At 36.2% G+C, this 16301-nt stretch overlaps 1 protein-coding gene across 1 annotated transcript in view; it reads left to right on the forward strand.

The window, feature by feature from the left end:
• Positions 1-16301, forward strand: part of LOC122788639 (VPS10 domain-containing receptor SorCS1-like) — a 1297464-nt gene that overhangs the window by 234934 nt on the left and 1046229 nt on the right. The window lies entirely within an intron of this gene.

Raw genomic sequence — 16301 nt, forward strand, 5'->3', positions numbered from 1 at the left:
GTACTTAGATTACACAATACCAAGGTCTTCATTTTTGATTGGTCAGCTTCATTGTTTGAGGGGTGACTACTTGAAACTGCTTGATATCTCAATATAAGAGTGATGTGTATATGCACAAAGTGGGCTGCTTTACATGCTCTGTGAGATCACAGTTTGCTAAAGAAAGCACAGGACATTTTTTTGTGATCTTTTTTTCAAGATGGAATGGCCTTGCAGTGTAAACTTTATTGGTTCAAGTATATGCCTTCGTGAATCTGTATACTGGACCTATAAGAATCATGTAGTTGCAACTCAGATAAACAGAGTAGTTGCAGTCGCAGAGTAGTTTGACATGAGACACAATAGTCCTAAGCATTACTCCCATTTACAGCTGTTCCTAGTAACCAAATAATAACTGGTTAATTCAGTAAAGCATGCGCACAATAGCTGTTAAGCTACTTAGATGTTTGCAGTTTTGAGCAACAACATGTTTTTGATTTTTTTCAGAATAGCATCGATTCTGATTTGTAGGTCTTCTCCAGTAATGATTAGAAAGTAGACTAGTGACTAGCAAGTAGCAAAATTAGCAAAACAAACCAGAGTAAGTTAATATTTTGTAATGTAGTGCCATTAGCGTTTTGTGCTGTGAGTAATGATGAGTGAGACTGTATTGCTGTGAACATTGGCTCTTTTTAATCATGCATCAGATGGAAATCCCCGTTTACATGTAGTGATCACTGTCCCCTGATAACATGAATTTGTTACTTTTTAGCCATGCCTAAGATCTGAAAATGCCTTGGCCCTAATATGAATCATTTCCACAGTGTGAGCCGCTGAAAGGACCCACGTGTACTGAATCTCAATCTTTAGACTAGTTTTCATTATCTCCGCAAGTAATATTCCACTTAGTACTCAACAGGGTCATTTACTGCAGTCACTGTCTTTGCATCAGTGGCTTATTCCTGAGGGAATTGAGCTAACTGCTAGCAAAACTATTAAACTTGGCACCACAGTTGTATATCTAGCATCATTTTCATAGGTTCATAGGTTCATACTAGGCTATCTGCCCTAGGGCATTTATAAGCCTAGCCAGAGTGTGTTTGGCTTTCGCCACCCATTTTAAATTAATTTTGCTATGCCCTTTTTCGAGGTTAGTATACTGTGCCTCTGTCTAACAGTGACACAGAAGTGATACCTGGGGTAAACCTACCATCTCCCATCCACTCATCAAGATTCCTCTTGAAGAGAGTCAATGAGGGACTCTGCCTAACCTGGACTGGGATTTTATTCCAGAGTGAAGGGAGCCTCTGGGTTATGAATCTGTCCCTCCAGCATGTCCTATTTATTTCAGTGCTGAGGTTTAAGTCCCTCGAGCGCGTAGCTTGATGGGATTTGGATTTTCTGAGGTGCAGCATGTCCATTAATTCCGGGTTGGACATGGCTTTATACATCAGGCACAGATCGCCTCTGAGCAGGCGGTATGCCACTAAGTAGAGCTGGAGTTTCTTTAACTGGGCAGCATACGGCATCTGTTTGTTTCTAGGAATCATACCTTGTTACCTCACCTCATCCACTAAACGGGTTGAAATGATTATGACATCATTCTACTCAAAGGTAAACCTGTATATCACTGTACCCAATGACACTCTCAGGTAGGAGCCCATACTAACTATACCTAAAGTCTCTATCTGATCCATGATGCTTTGCAAGAATTTTAAAGTTAAACTATTAGCAAGAGCACCTAGCCTGTGAGGAAATGTGCACACTTACCTCTGTATTTGCATTTCAAAGTCCTGAAGAATATACTAGAACATTTTTAACATGAACCTCAAGAAGCCATAATCAAAAGAAAAGCACAGCTTCATACACCTAACACACATGCAAAATCTTCTGCTAACCAGTAGGTCTCATATACACAGTGGGAAGAACCTGAAAATTAGTTAGAAGTTAAAAGTGAACCAAACCATACTTCAAAGTCCATATCGCAAAGACTGCAATCTAAAAGCCAAAGAGACATAATCTTTGGTGACAGGCTTGTGGCTGAAACACAAATATACATTACATGAATTTGCAATGAAGTTTCATCTAAACCTGGAAAAAATAGGAATTTGTCAAGTTAGTTAAAATGGATTGGCTGTTGTAAAATGCTCATTATTTATACTGGAGAGAACAATCTGAGCAGTTTCTTCCTCTGTAATATGGAACTGTGCATGGACATTCTTCAGCACATCCAAAATAGCATGAAAAAACATATATGCATAACAGAGACCTTAAATAAAAATATATGACACTTGTATATGAGAGAAAACTGACATTCAGTCAGTGGCTAAGAACAGAGTGTCACTGACAGGGGGTACATTGGTAGTTAGCTTACTGGGAGATGTGCAATTGGCCAGGGTGTTTTGTACTTGATGGGCTTCACCTCTTTCACTGGTACGTGAAAGAAGAAATGCATCTTTAGTAGACCTCTTTACAATGTAGAAAATCACAACTGAAGATTACTTTGTTGAATAATAGATGTCTCTGCAATAATTTTGATAATTCTGAAGCCTTTATCTGTATGAAGGATGCTGATACCTGCAACATAACTAAAACCTGATTTAGTAATCCAGAATTATTCCAGACTCCAGGGCATTACTCCTTGTTGTACTGTAGATCCAGTTAGACTGTTGGCATTGTCTTAGTCCTTGTAAAAGTACACCTAAAACCGGAAAGCAAGATAATCCAGGAGTAGAAAATGCGTGCAGTATAATAAATATCGATGATATTGGATATAATGATATTAGAACTAAATGCACATTTTCTGTTTGTCCTACAGATCACAAACCTTTCCTGTTTAATCCTTTGGATATAAGTATTAATTAGCATATATAGTCCTCACAGGATGTTTACCTGCTCATGCATAAACTTGATAAATTAATCAACAGTAAAATTTATATGCCTGAGTAGTAAGTGATTATGGAAACCAAAATAATTTTTCAGCAGAAACAAAACTTGGGGTAGCACTGGCAATATCTTAGACATAACTGACAAACTGAAGATCTTTCTGCTCCCCATCAATATGTAAAGATCATGATGCCATCATCTTGAAACTAAGAGTTAATCAAAATAAGTGTAACAGCCAAGAAAATCCTCCTGCCCGAAAAGCAATTGCACGGCTCCACAATATCAAATCCACCAAAAAAAGCAATGAGCCAGCAAACTGTGAAACTAAAATTATTTAATTATTGCAGCATCAAAAATAAATACCCAGACTGGTTTTGGCTGATAAAAAACACAGCCTTCATCAGTGTTAAAGTAAACTCAAATCAATAACGTTTTATATATCAACACATGAAATAAATAGACACTCCCATTGGTTGTTTAAAATTGCTCATTAAATCCAGGTGGAAACAATCCACCTAGCTTGACAATCCATTTTTTCTCTTTAGAATCTAAATCTCTTTAGAATCTAAAATGGAATGCCAACCTGTTTTATTTAGTTCATTCCCCTTAACTAAATCAATAATCAGAAATGTAAACTTGGCTGATTTATGTGCCATGCAATGCTTATATAATGCATTACTGGATTTTTTGTTTTTAATATTACTTATATGTTCTAAAATTCTCAACCTAAGCGGACGGGATGTTTGGCCAATATAAAAAGATCCACAAGTGCATGTGGCTAAATATATTAGCCAGTCACTACTGCAATTAGCAAATAATTTAATGTCATACACAATACCACAATTTTTACTCGTAAACTGTTTTGACTTAGATATTTTTTCACAATGTATGCAGTGACCACATGGAAAACATCCAAATAAGTGGTTCACCTGTGATAGTTGTTTGTATCTTTTGAGGCAAAGCTCTGACATGAGAATTTTTATAATGACTAAAAAAAGATGCCAAATTTTTACCTTTACGAAAGGAAAACAGACACCTATCTGGTAACATATTAGATAAATCCTGGTCACACTGGAGTATATTCCAATGTCTGTGTATACTATTAATAAGTGCATCAGAATTCCTTGCAAATGTAGTAATAAATCTAATAGGTTGTGGATTTCGTTCTTAACATTTTTTGTATACTAGTAAATCATCCCTCTTCAGTGTATTTGCCCAATTACTAGCCTGCAGAACATGTACCATATGATATCCCCTAGATTTAAATCTGTATGTCAAATCCTGTCTATATTCTTGAAAAGTAGATTCATGAGAACAAATCCACCTCATTCTAATATAGTGGGATTTAGGGATATTTTTGGCTATATGGGGAGGATGAAAGCTGGATGCATGGAGGACAGTGTTATATTGGGGATACTTTCTAAAAACCTGCATACTTAAGGTGTTATCTGATAGTCTACTGATGAGAACATCAAGAAACGTGATGGTATCTGCATGATAATTGACTGTAATCCCCATTTATTCTCATTCAAATAAGATATAAACTCCATCAAATAATCCACATCAGTCCTCCACACCATCCAGCAATCATCCAAATAGCATCTCCAAATGTCAATTTTCATCCAGGAACAGGTAATGGCTGTTGTCATAAATAATTTGTTCCTCAATAAAGGCTATAAATAAATGTGCATAGATGGAGGCAAAAGATGCCCCCACAGTTGTGCCCTTAATTTGGCAATAATATGTATCCTGGTAAAAAAAGACATTATTGGTTAGGACATGTTCTGGCAGACCTAAGAGAATGCAGTAATGCATTATATAAGCATTGCATGGCACATAACTCAGCTAAGTTTACATTTCTGATTATTGATTTAGTTAAGGAGAATAAACTAAATAAAACAGGTTGGCATTCCATTTTAGATTCTAAAGAAAAAAATGGATTGTCAAGCTAGGTGGATTGTTTCCACCTGGATTGAATGAGTAATTTTAAACAACCAATGGGTGTGTCTATTTATTTCATGTGCAGATATATAAAACAGTATTGATTTTAGTTTACTTTAACACTGATGAAGGCTGTGTTTTTTTTACCAGCCGAAACCAGTCTGGGTATTTGTTTTTGATGCTGCATTAACAATAATTAAATAATTTTAGTTTCACAGTTTGCTGGCTCATTGCTTTTTTTGGTTAATCAAAATAAGTCATCCATAACTTGTCTGGAAGCTGTGATTTAATACATTATGCTGTTAAAAAAATAGACTGGTACTGTATCCTTTATGAAATAAAAACATCTGCTGAGGATGCTACTGAAAGCATTTGGTAGAACACAAAGCAGTCATTGCTAAAGCCTAGATCACACATCACATAGCATAAACTCCCATTCCCAGCAACAATGTTTGCACTAACAAACAGCCATACTTGCCTTGATACAGCTATTTAAAATGACCATACACTGAACTATTTACAGAAAGACAAAGGCATCATGATGACGTAAAGTACACATTCTGCTTTGCATCACTAACCTACTCTTCTCAGAATGCTAAAATGCACAGGTAATGCTATTAAGTAAATAATTTGGGTATAAAAAATGAAAAATTAATAAAACTACTTCATAGAAAACTGTTTATTACCTGTAATTAAGATATGGTAGCTGTATCACTGTTCAGATTGTATTTTAAATAAGGAACAGCAGTAGCAGTTATACTGTTTGTCAGAAGGAACATTTTTTAAGACAAATCTCATGAGAAACAAACTTTCAATTCAACAGTTATGTGTTGTATTTGCACATTTAATGTTCATCAATCCGGTAATCATCAGCATCAGATTATAAAGGTAAAATACTGTTTTTGATGTGATGAAATAAAAAACTTTAAAGAAACAGACCCTATAGAGGTAGGGATTATTACTGAGTAAACCCATCAGTATCGACATTTTCTTTACAGAAATGCTTATCACACTTGTTGTTCTGCCCCCTCCATCCACAGTATGCAGCATGCATTTGTATGCAGTTGGTATTGTAATTATAAAAGAAGAAAAATACTCAGCACAGAAACAATGTTATGACTTATTTTTACATACACATCTGCTAGTGACAGTAAATATCAAGTGAGCATGTGCTAATTGGAACCCCGAGAAACTAATGAAGGTGGTATGTCCAGAACATTAAAACTGGAGTAGCATCACATTTGTCAACCTGCAACAAAAGGATGATACATTAGCATTCATGATATAATCAGTAATAATGAAAGAAAATTGTGTACTATAGATGCATCCAAAATAGTTATATATACACTGGTACCTATATTTACTTACAAAAAAGTATAATTTCCTGTGTGATAGCATAGACGGTCATTAGTCCTTAGACTGCTTAAAGCATTCAGCATCTGTAAGCAGAAGAGGGCTATTTTTGACAATACTTAACAATTGTTTCCAGTACTTGAGTTTGTCAGGGAATGATATGCACTAGTAACTTATTAGTAAGGCTTAATGAGTCGAAAGACTTTTTTATTGGAATACCTTGCTGGTGTACTGCCTACAAAGGGCAAAAACAAACTGAATACAGTTAATGGTATATTTTGAGTACAATAACACAAACTGTCTCATGTCTTAACAGAGCTTAATGGGAACAGCATACCTAATGTCACTCAACAGAGGTACCTAGGCCTAATACTTGACCCTACCCTTTCCTTTAGCGCACGCACGCACACACACACACACACACACACACACGCACGCACACACACACACACACACACACACACACGCACACACATTTTGTAAGTTAAAGTAAAACTATGTTACAATATTAGTCACCTACTTTCCCCTGCTGTCACAGGGCGATTGTTAAAAATATTTTTAATACCCAAACTTGAATATGGCTTTGCCTTTCTCATTATGCATTCAACCCACAATATTCACAGAATACGGTCTGATGAGAATAAAATCTGCAGATTCATTCTATTAGCAGAACCCTAGATACACCACTGCAATTTGCTAAAAGATTCCAAATGGCTTTCAGTGCCTCATGAGTAGCTTTTCTTCCAAGTACTCTAACTTTCAAGGTGCTAAAATGTGGTCATTGACATTACTTTTACAAGACAGCCTTATGTACTCAAAAGTACAAAGGATAACAGCTTCTCTCTAGTACACCTGCCAAATAAACCTGCAGTAGGTGAAAGAGCCTTATCTAGACAGGAACCTGCTACCTGGAGCTACCTGCCTACAGACATGAAAAGTCTTGAAATAATTAAAAGCTTCAACGATGCATTTCAAGAGCATCTCTTTACTGAATCTTCCTGCAACTGCTACCAATGACAATGGTTAGGTAACTTACCATTCCATATCATGAATACTAGAATGCATTTAATAAACTTTTCAAAATCTCTTAATGTGACATCTTATAAACAAATATTTCACATCTATATAAAAGTTTCTGTATTATATGTATAATTGCACTGTATTTTATGCACATCCTAGCTTGAATTTTATATGTACTTTTTTCAATGCACTTTGACTGGATCTTTTAGTGTTCACCTATCTGTTTTCAGTCTTATAATGTTCTGAATTGCGCTGTGTACTCATTTTGTATATATTATTGTTGATTGAAAGACTGTGATATATTTTCTGCTGTTTGAGCATAACTTGTGGCTGAAAAGTATCAAGTGACCAGTCCACATACTCAGTGAACAAATAGTAAATAAAATAAAATAAAATAAATAAGTAGGCTGGACTGCTGCTGGACCTTTAGGAAGAACTGCTTTACCTCTTGTAGAGAAGACAGGAAAACTGTATTGTTAACTATGATGACAGTGAATATAGTGGGATGTACAAGTATTACACTGGACTTTTTGCTGCCATGTAGGGACCCAAGTGGATGAAAATAGAGAACACTGGACCTTATATTAGTTGTCTAGAAAAGCAAGAGACATGGGTAAGTGAGCATAAAGAGGTTCCTGTTGTCTGGTAACCACATCGGTATTTTTCCTACTCATGTAGTCATAGGCAGCAGAATAGACTAGCTTGATCAATAGATGAACAGGTGAATAGACAGAGATACAGACAGAAAAACAGACTGCTTTGTAGACTGACAGATTCAATTTTGCAGATAAATAAATGGATGTAGAGACAGATGGTTAACTGTTTATAAGTTAATTCCCCTTACCCGTGACATTTTTTAAATGTTGAAAGTACGTCGGGGGGGCACCAAGCCCCATCTTAAAATGTAATTAAATAAACAAAAAGTTGGCAAGTGTCATGGCTCCTGACAAATCAAATACAAGTTAACTGTTGCAAGATAACAAACACTCTTTCAGTGTCCCAAGACTATCAGAATTATGTAAGAGGGGCAAATTGTGCTGCTGTGTAACATTTTGACAGATATAGAGACACACAACTAAGTTCCAGTGCTCCCCATCACACAACTAAGTTCTAGTGCTCCCCATTACACAACTAAGTTCCAGTGCTCCCCATTACACAACTAAGTTCCAGTGCTCACCATTATTTCCATGAATTGCGCCATTGTTTTTCTCATTTGCTAAAAGTTTTCAATAAACTGCTGTAGAAATAAATGTGATGCCTGCTAAGCACCTTTGTATAGCACTTTCTAAGAGGAATCGGCCAATACCTTAAATAAGCAGAGGTCATGATGACTATGACTAATGCCTGGAGTTGCTATCACTACCTTAGAGGTCATGACCATAAGTAATGCCCGGGATTGCTATCACTACCACAGAGGTCATGACCATCAGTAATGTCCGGGGTTGCTATCACTATTGCAGAGGTCATGACCATCAGTAATGCCTGGAGTTGTTATAACTATCACAGAGGTCATGACCATCAGTAATGCCTGGAGTTGTTATAACTATCACGGAGGTCATGAACATAAGTAATGCCCAGGATTGCTATCACTATCGCAGAGGTCATGACCATCAGTAATGCCTGGGGTTGCTATCACTATTGCAGAAGTCATTCTCACTCATCTTGTATACTTGAACAAGATGATGAGGCTGAATGTTCATTTAAGTAGCTTATTACACACAAACACATCAGGATGGATAGCAGGAACATTAAACTTAAATGAATGAAGTAACTGACTGACTACTACACACACGCATGCTTACACCTTGGCTGTTCACTACAAAATCACACTCTTGCTTGCACGTGCTCAGTATTTACATATATATGCCTGCTGACTGGAAAGCTTCTTGAAGGTAAATCACACCCTCTGATCTGCATCCTCCCTCTTTACTGAGCTGTCTTGCAATGACATTTGAATAGGCATGCAAATTATATAGACAATAATAAACAAAACAACATTCATGTCAAGGTTGCTGTATATCTGGAACTAGGTCTAGAAATTTGACCTGATCTTGTAAAGTAATAGGATGGAGTTTAGCAGCAGGGCAGTCACTGGGGAATGTTCTGCTTTAGGACTCTCTGGGATATTTTCAGGAACAGTGATATCTGCTGAACTGTCCTCTGGTACAGGAACATTTGATAAGTCACTCAGAATTAGGATCTTTATTATAGGCAAGATGCTGTAACACTGGCTCAGACACCTATAATAAATGCTTCCTATTCTGCCAAAATTCCATTCCCTGCGATTCCACAATGTACGATCTTAGTTCTTGGCACAAACATTTCACAAATCCAATCCAATCCAATCCAATCAAAACCTTTTATTGTCTGCATCCTCACTATCTCCCCTTCTTTTAATGGATTGAGTGGTTTGCTGGTCTTATCATAGTAGGACTTCTCGAACGAACGCTTTTTCAAGAGTTGTGCCTTCACTGCTTTGTTGTTTTTTAGCACACAGGACCAACAAATTGCTACTGATTGGTAATGTGGTTCTGGTTTGTCTCAACATAAATGTCTGGGTAGGTGAACCAAGATGATTATAATAAGGAATGTTTATGAAACTCAGGAGAGTTAGAAAAACATTGGCAATGTCTCATTTTGATTTCATTGACAGCTGTTTTTCACTTTGAATTGCATATTCAGCCAAGCCATTTGACTGCGGGTATTCAGGACTACTCATAATATGAACAAAATCTCACATTTCAGCAAATCTTTTGAACTGCTGACTTGTAAACTGTGCACCATTGTCAGAAATGACTGTGTGCAGACTACCATAGACAGGAAAATGTCTCTTGAACTTAGTAATGACATTATTGCATGCTAGATTAGGAGGTAGGTCAATTGCAAACCAGCTTGAATAATCTACTAATACCAAGCAATGTTGACCATTCCATTCGAAAATGTCAGTGGCTACTATCGACCAAGGTAGTTCAGGAATCTGGCTTAACTGAAGTGGTTCTTTTTGTTGATGCAGTTTAGTACTATTACAGACAGAACAAGATGAGAGTTCTTTCTTAATGTCTTTTGACATGGAAGGCCAAAATGCTAGGCCTCTCGCCCCTGATTTGGTAGAATCAGTTCCCGGGATTGCCACAATGCAAGATCTTAATATTCTCTTGTTGCAAAGATTTTGGAACAATTACTTTTGGACCTTTCATGATACCTTCTTCCATCAAAATCTTGTCTTTGTAAGGAAAACGCTGCTGTACGTCTACTGATAAACAAGATTGTTATGACAGCCTTCCTCAACTGATAAAGTGTTTGAGCTTCTGGAGAACTGGAGAACTGGATCTCTGTGCATTCTAAGCTCATCTAAACATGTTGGAGAAAGACTTCTAACTTCCATGACTTCAGAATCAGGTTTCACATTTTCATGCTGTTCAGTGATTTTTCTGGGGGATCTGGATAAAGTATCAGTGAAATAAAGAAGTTTGCCTCTTGTATAAACAAGATTGAAATTGTACTTTTGCAAAATGACCATCATGCATTGCAATCTAGCAATAGTTGTGTGCATTGGCTTTTTTAAAATACTAAGTAAAGGTTGGTGGTCAGTCTCAATTTGAATAGGTCAGCCATAAATGTAATCATAGAACTTTGAACATGCAAACACAATTGCCAAGAGCTTTTTCTCTATCTGAGCATACTGCATCTCGGTTTGGATTAAAGTTCTTGATGCATAGGCTACTGGTCTACCCTCTTGGAGAATGACTGCACCAAGACCAAAATTAGAAGCATCACAGGAAAGAATGACTTGTTTGTGAACATCATATTATCTTAAAGTAGGTGGACTGGCAATTTTCTGTTTCAGGACATCAAATCTCTTTAGTGTTGTTCTGACCACGACCAGGTTATGTCTTTATGTGTCAGTTCTCTGAGTAGTGCTTAAAGTTGATTCAAATCTGGAATGAACTTGCCCAAATAGTTGACCATACCAAGAAAATGTTGTAGGGCTTGGACATTATCTGGAGCTGTCATCGCAAGAATTGCTGCTTGCTTGGAAGAATATGGTTGTAAGCCTGAAAAGGTAAACAACTGACCTACATAAGTAACTTCTTGTAGCCTGAATTTGCATTTCTAAGGATTTAACTTAAGATTCACCTCACAAGCTCATTCCAGAACTTTCTTGAGGTTTCTATCATGTTTGACTTCACCACTGCCTCCAACAAGAATATCATCTATTATAATAGCACATGGAGAGCCAGAAAAATTTGCTCCATCCCACAAATGACATCCTCAAAAATCTGTACCTTCGAAATGGTGTACTAAAAGTGGTGAGCAATGAAGATTTTTGTCAAGCAATATTTGCCAAAATGAACTTTTTGTATCTAAGACAGAAAATACAGTGGCATTTGTTATAAGAGCAGCAACTTCTTTGACTGTGGGCATTGGATGATGAGGTCAGTGCAGGACTTTGTTCAAATCACTTGGATCAACACATATCCTAATATCATCTGAGCTTTTCTTACAAGCTACTACCATGGAGGATATGCATTCAGTTATTTCTTCTACTGGACAAATTACTCCTTGCTTCACCATTCTGTCTAGCTCAGTCTTGACTCTGTTCTGCATAGCTACTGGAAGTTTCCATGCTGGTCTGATAACTGGGCTTACGTTAGGGTCTAACTTCATGGAGTACACAACTGGGAGTTTGTCTAGTTTTTCTTCAAAAAGATCAGCATAGACAGAAAAAAAATAGTCTTGGCAAAATTTGAGCTGTTATCATCCAAGCTTACATGGGGGACTTCCTTATTAAATGAAAGCAGTCCTGCTTTCAAACTGTCTCTGAGGCCTAATAATGACTACACATGTCTTTTGACTATGTAAAACTGAAAATCATAGCTGTTCCCAGCAGAGTAACATGAAAGCACTACTGAGCCTTCAGCTTGAATTTCTTCACCACCATAAGCAACACACTTTGCACACTTTGCCAGATCAAGCTTCTCACCAGCAGTTACTTTGAAGAATGTTGCTGTTGACATAACATTGCAATATGAACCAGAATCAACTTTGAGCTCTACAGGTCTCCCATTAATTAGTACAAAATATGTCATTCTTTGCTTGCAAATCTATGGCATTGATTGGTTCACCAAGCACAGCCACACCATCAACATAAAAGTAGGGTCACAACTTTCTAGTTGATCAACTTGTCTCTTTGAATGTTCTCATCTTATAAAAGAATGAGCCTTGTTTCATTTACAAAGTCTTTTGAAAGGATACCACTTTTAACATTTGTTTCATTGCTGACCAAAAGCTAAGCACTTTTCTCTTTTAGGTTCATGATTACCACCATAAGCTACAGATTTTGCTGACTCACCCTTGTGCTTCACTGAGCATGCTCTTGATTTTACTAGAGCTGCCCTGGAACTTGCCAGAAAGGCTCTGGATTTCAAAGAAGCTGCCACACTCTTTGGCCTGTATCTTTTAACCTCATGCCATACACTATCAGTATTAGAAGTAGAAGAAACCATGTGTGTGCTTATCTCATTTGTAAGCATATCTGTGTACCTTCCTGTCAGCTCATATATCTGACAAATCTCAATGGCCTTATTCAAAGTTAAATCACTGTCTTGAAGCAAAATCTTTCTCAGTATATAATCTTTAATACCCCACACAAACCTGTCTTTTATCAATTCATCTCTCAAATCACCAAATCTACACATTTTTGCCTTGTTTCTCAAATCAGTTATATATGCTGCAAAAGTTTCACCAGGCTTTTGATCCCTTGTATAAAATAAGTGTCTTTCCATTGTAATATTCATCTGAGGGTTACACGTTTCTCTAAATTTATGTTTCAAGCACTCAGGGTCTTCTCGCATTTCAGCCGGTACCACAATATGGCAGTCTTCCCCCTCCCCTGCATACACAGCAGGTGCACACACAAATGAACTTACCTTTCAATGGCTGCTGTACCAGCTGAGTTAAGCAGAATAAATGCATTTGTATATGTCTTTGTCAGAAAAAGCAGCCTGTATGAAAATATCGTACTCTTGTTCAAACGCTAACCAATTTTCTGCAACAGTGTTATTAAAAACTGTGAAATCCTTCTGCCATGCCAGCAAATTATGTTTAAACACAATATAAATATACCCCCTGTAATTATGTATGAGCATGCACACATACCAGGTACTTGTAATAATATTCAAATGCAGAAAATCTCTTTGAAATGACTGTGCTCTGCAAAATAACTGCACTGTATTACTGCACACACTTGCCAACATTTTGCACATTTCGGATATTTCTAATAACTTTAGTTAATGCAAAAAAGTAGCATATAGTGAAAATATACTGTTGTTTTTTTTCTTTTTTTTATACATTTTATGCAATTTGGATACTGTTTCAAACATTTTTTAACTATTTCAAATATTTTTATCAATATGTTGCAGTTTCAGACATTTCATTTAACTAAAAATTTGTTTTGAGCATTCTGAGTGCTTCGTTTTATATTTGTTGAGTAAAAAAATCATTTAAGCGAGTTTAGTACCTGGAATTCATTTATGACCTGTCTGCCAGTCATTTGAACAGTAGGAATGATCCACTCCTGTATATTCCTCCAACTTTAACTGTACACTGCCTCATAGTTTTGACTCTGGATTCCATTCTGACACCATGTCGCTCGGCTTGTGTACTTGAATTAAACAATGAGGCTGGGTGTTCATTTAAGTAGTTTATTACACAAAACACATATGGATGGATAGTAGGAACATTAAACTTAAACTAACCGACTACTACACACATGCATGCTTGCACCTCAGCTACTCACTACAAAATCACGCTCTTGCTTGCACGTGGTCAGTACTTATATGCACGTACCTGCTGACTGGAAAGCTTCTTAAAGGTATATCACACACTCTGATCTACAGTCATGACCATCAATCATCCCTGGGGTAGCTATCACTTTCGCAGAGGTGATAACCGTTAGCAGTGCTTGGGGATGCTATCACTATTGTGCAGGCTATGACCATCAGTAGTGCCTGGGGTTGCTATCACTATTGCAGAGGCGATGACCATCAGTAATGCCTGTGGTTGCTATCAGTATCACAGAGGTCATGACCATCAGTTGTTATAACTATCACAGAGGTCATGACCATCAGTAATGCCTGGGGTTGTTATAACTATCACAGAGGTCATGACCATCAGTAATTCCTGGGGTTGTTATAACTATCACAGAGGTCATGACCATCAGTAATACCTGGGGGTTGCTATCACTATCTGGTATATTCTTATTCTTTGCACTCATTCATTAGAAGTGTCAAGGTGTTGGTGGGGGTGGGGTACTCATAGCTTTTTTAACAGCTGTTCAGAAACTAGAACAAAATGTTTATTTGCTGTAGACTCCAGTACTCCCACAGTCTTTTTTTTTCCAAAAACATTTTTATTAAATTTTGTTAATAAATGTGGACATAAAGTATTAAAAATAAACAATATAAAACATAACTATTTACACTATATACAAACATCCATGATAAACATTTGTTTTATCCAAGAAAGGTAAACAATATTTATCTAACAATCTCTCCAATTTTTGGAAAGATAGTCTTTTGTGTGTTACATTTGATGATCTCTGATAAATAGTTTGCATTTCTTTTTTACATACATATTTTGCTATTGAAATAAACTCAGTAAACATAAGATTTTGCTTATTTTTCCAGTTCAATGTAATTATTTTTCGAGCAATAGCTAGAATTAACCAAAGAACAGGTAAATGATGTCTAGGAATTACCCTTGGGGTAGGGACATTGAATAATATCAAAGAGCTAGTAATTTGACAGTTATCAGACCACAGGGCTTTTGCGAAATGTCTAAAATCACTCCAGTATTGTGTGAGAGTTCTACATTCGATGAACATATGAACCCAGTTGGCTTCAAGAATATCACCACACCTCCATTATTTGCTTTCATTACTCTTGGTTATAAGGTCAATTCTGTGTGGAGTGTAGAAGCTTCTATGAGTAAATCTCCAGGTATGTAGTCTCCAATATAAAGATGATGAAATTTTTTTTATTGAATTTAATAACTGTTTCTTATTATCATTAGATAAAGACTCACCATTAATCTTTATGGAGTAATTCCAAAAAGCTTGGTCAAAAGTAATCAAGTCTTCTCGTAGGATTTTATATACAGGTGATATGCTTAATTTATGTTCAATGTTCATCAAACTATACCATATGAATAGTTGTATCAATCTTGGTATTATATAATTTTCCAGATTTATTGACACTCTCACTTTATTTTCAACAAACTGTCTTAAAGATTGACTACAGAGCCAATTATCTTGACAAATATTATATCTGGCTAAGAGAAAGTTCATTGGTTGGATGTTCTTTTGTCTATAAACTGGTGCCAAAACTTTAGATTATTCTCTTTAAGATTCCACATCTTATTGATATTGAAGTTATCTAGGCAATCGGGTGTATAAGCTATGGCAAATGTAATGAAAAAGGCGTTCTTTAGACTATAATTGTTGTTGATTATATTTTTGAAAATATAAAATATTTGTTTTATACCATGTGAGAAGTGGTTAAATTTTGTATTTTATAAGCAATATTCATGGAGTATCCAAAATATTTTGTTAATTCCAAAGGTTTCTTTAAACTGAGTTTCTGAGTTCTCAGAGGAAGTTATATGTATTTCATGTAGCTGTTTCCAGCCAGAGGTGTATATGGATGAAATCCAGTGTAGTATTATGTTAATAATAACAGATTTGGAAAATAATTTTATGTTGGGGAAAATAATTTTATGTTGGGAAAGCCAATCCCATTACTGTCCCAGGCTCTAACATGCCATTTATAGACTATTCTTGGTTTCTTTGGGAACCATAGAAAAGTTAGTAATAGGGAATCTATTTGTTTAAAGAATTTCTTAGGAGGAGGTAAAATCAATGATTGTATGTAAAATAAAATCTTGGGCAAAATAATCATTTTTATTAATGTAAGTCTATCTTCCATTGTGAAAAAACATTTTGTTCCACTTTTTAGTCAAGTCACTAATTATAGCTACCAGTTTAGTGAAGTTAAATTTAATAGTCTCATTCCATTAATTCTTAATACTTATTCCTAGGTAATCTATCTTATCATTTTCCCAGT

Source organism: Protopterus annectens, chromosome 14.part0 (assembly GCF_019279795.1).
Source record: "Protopterus annectens isolate FY-2018-M chromosome 14.part0, PAN1.0, whole genome shotgun sequence".
Taxonomy (NCBI): Eukaryota; Metazoa; Chordata; order Ceratodontiformes; family Protopteridae; genus Protopterus; species Protopterus annectens.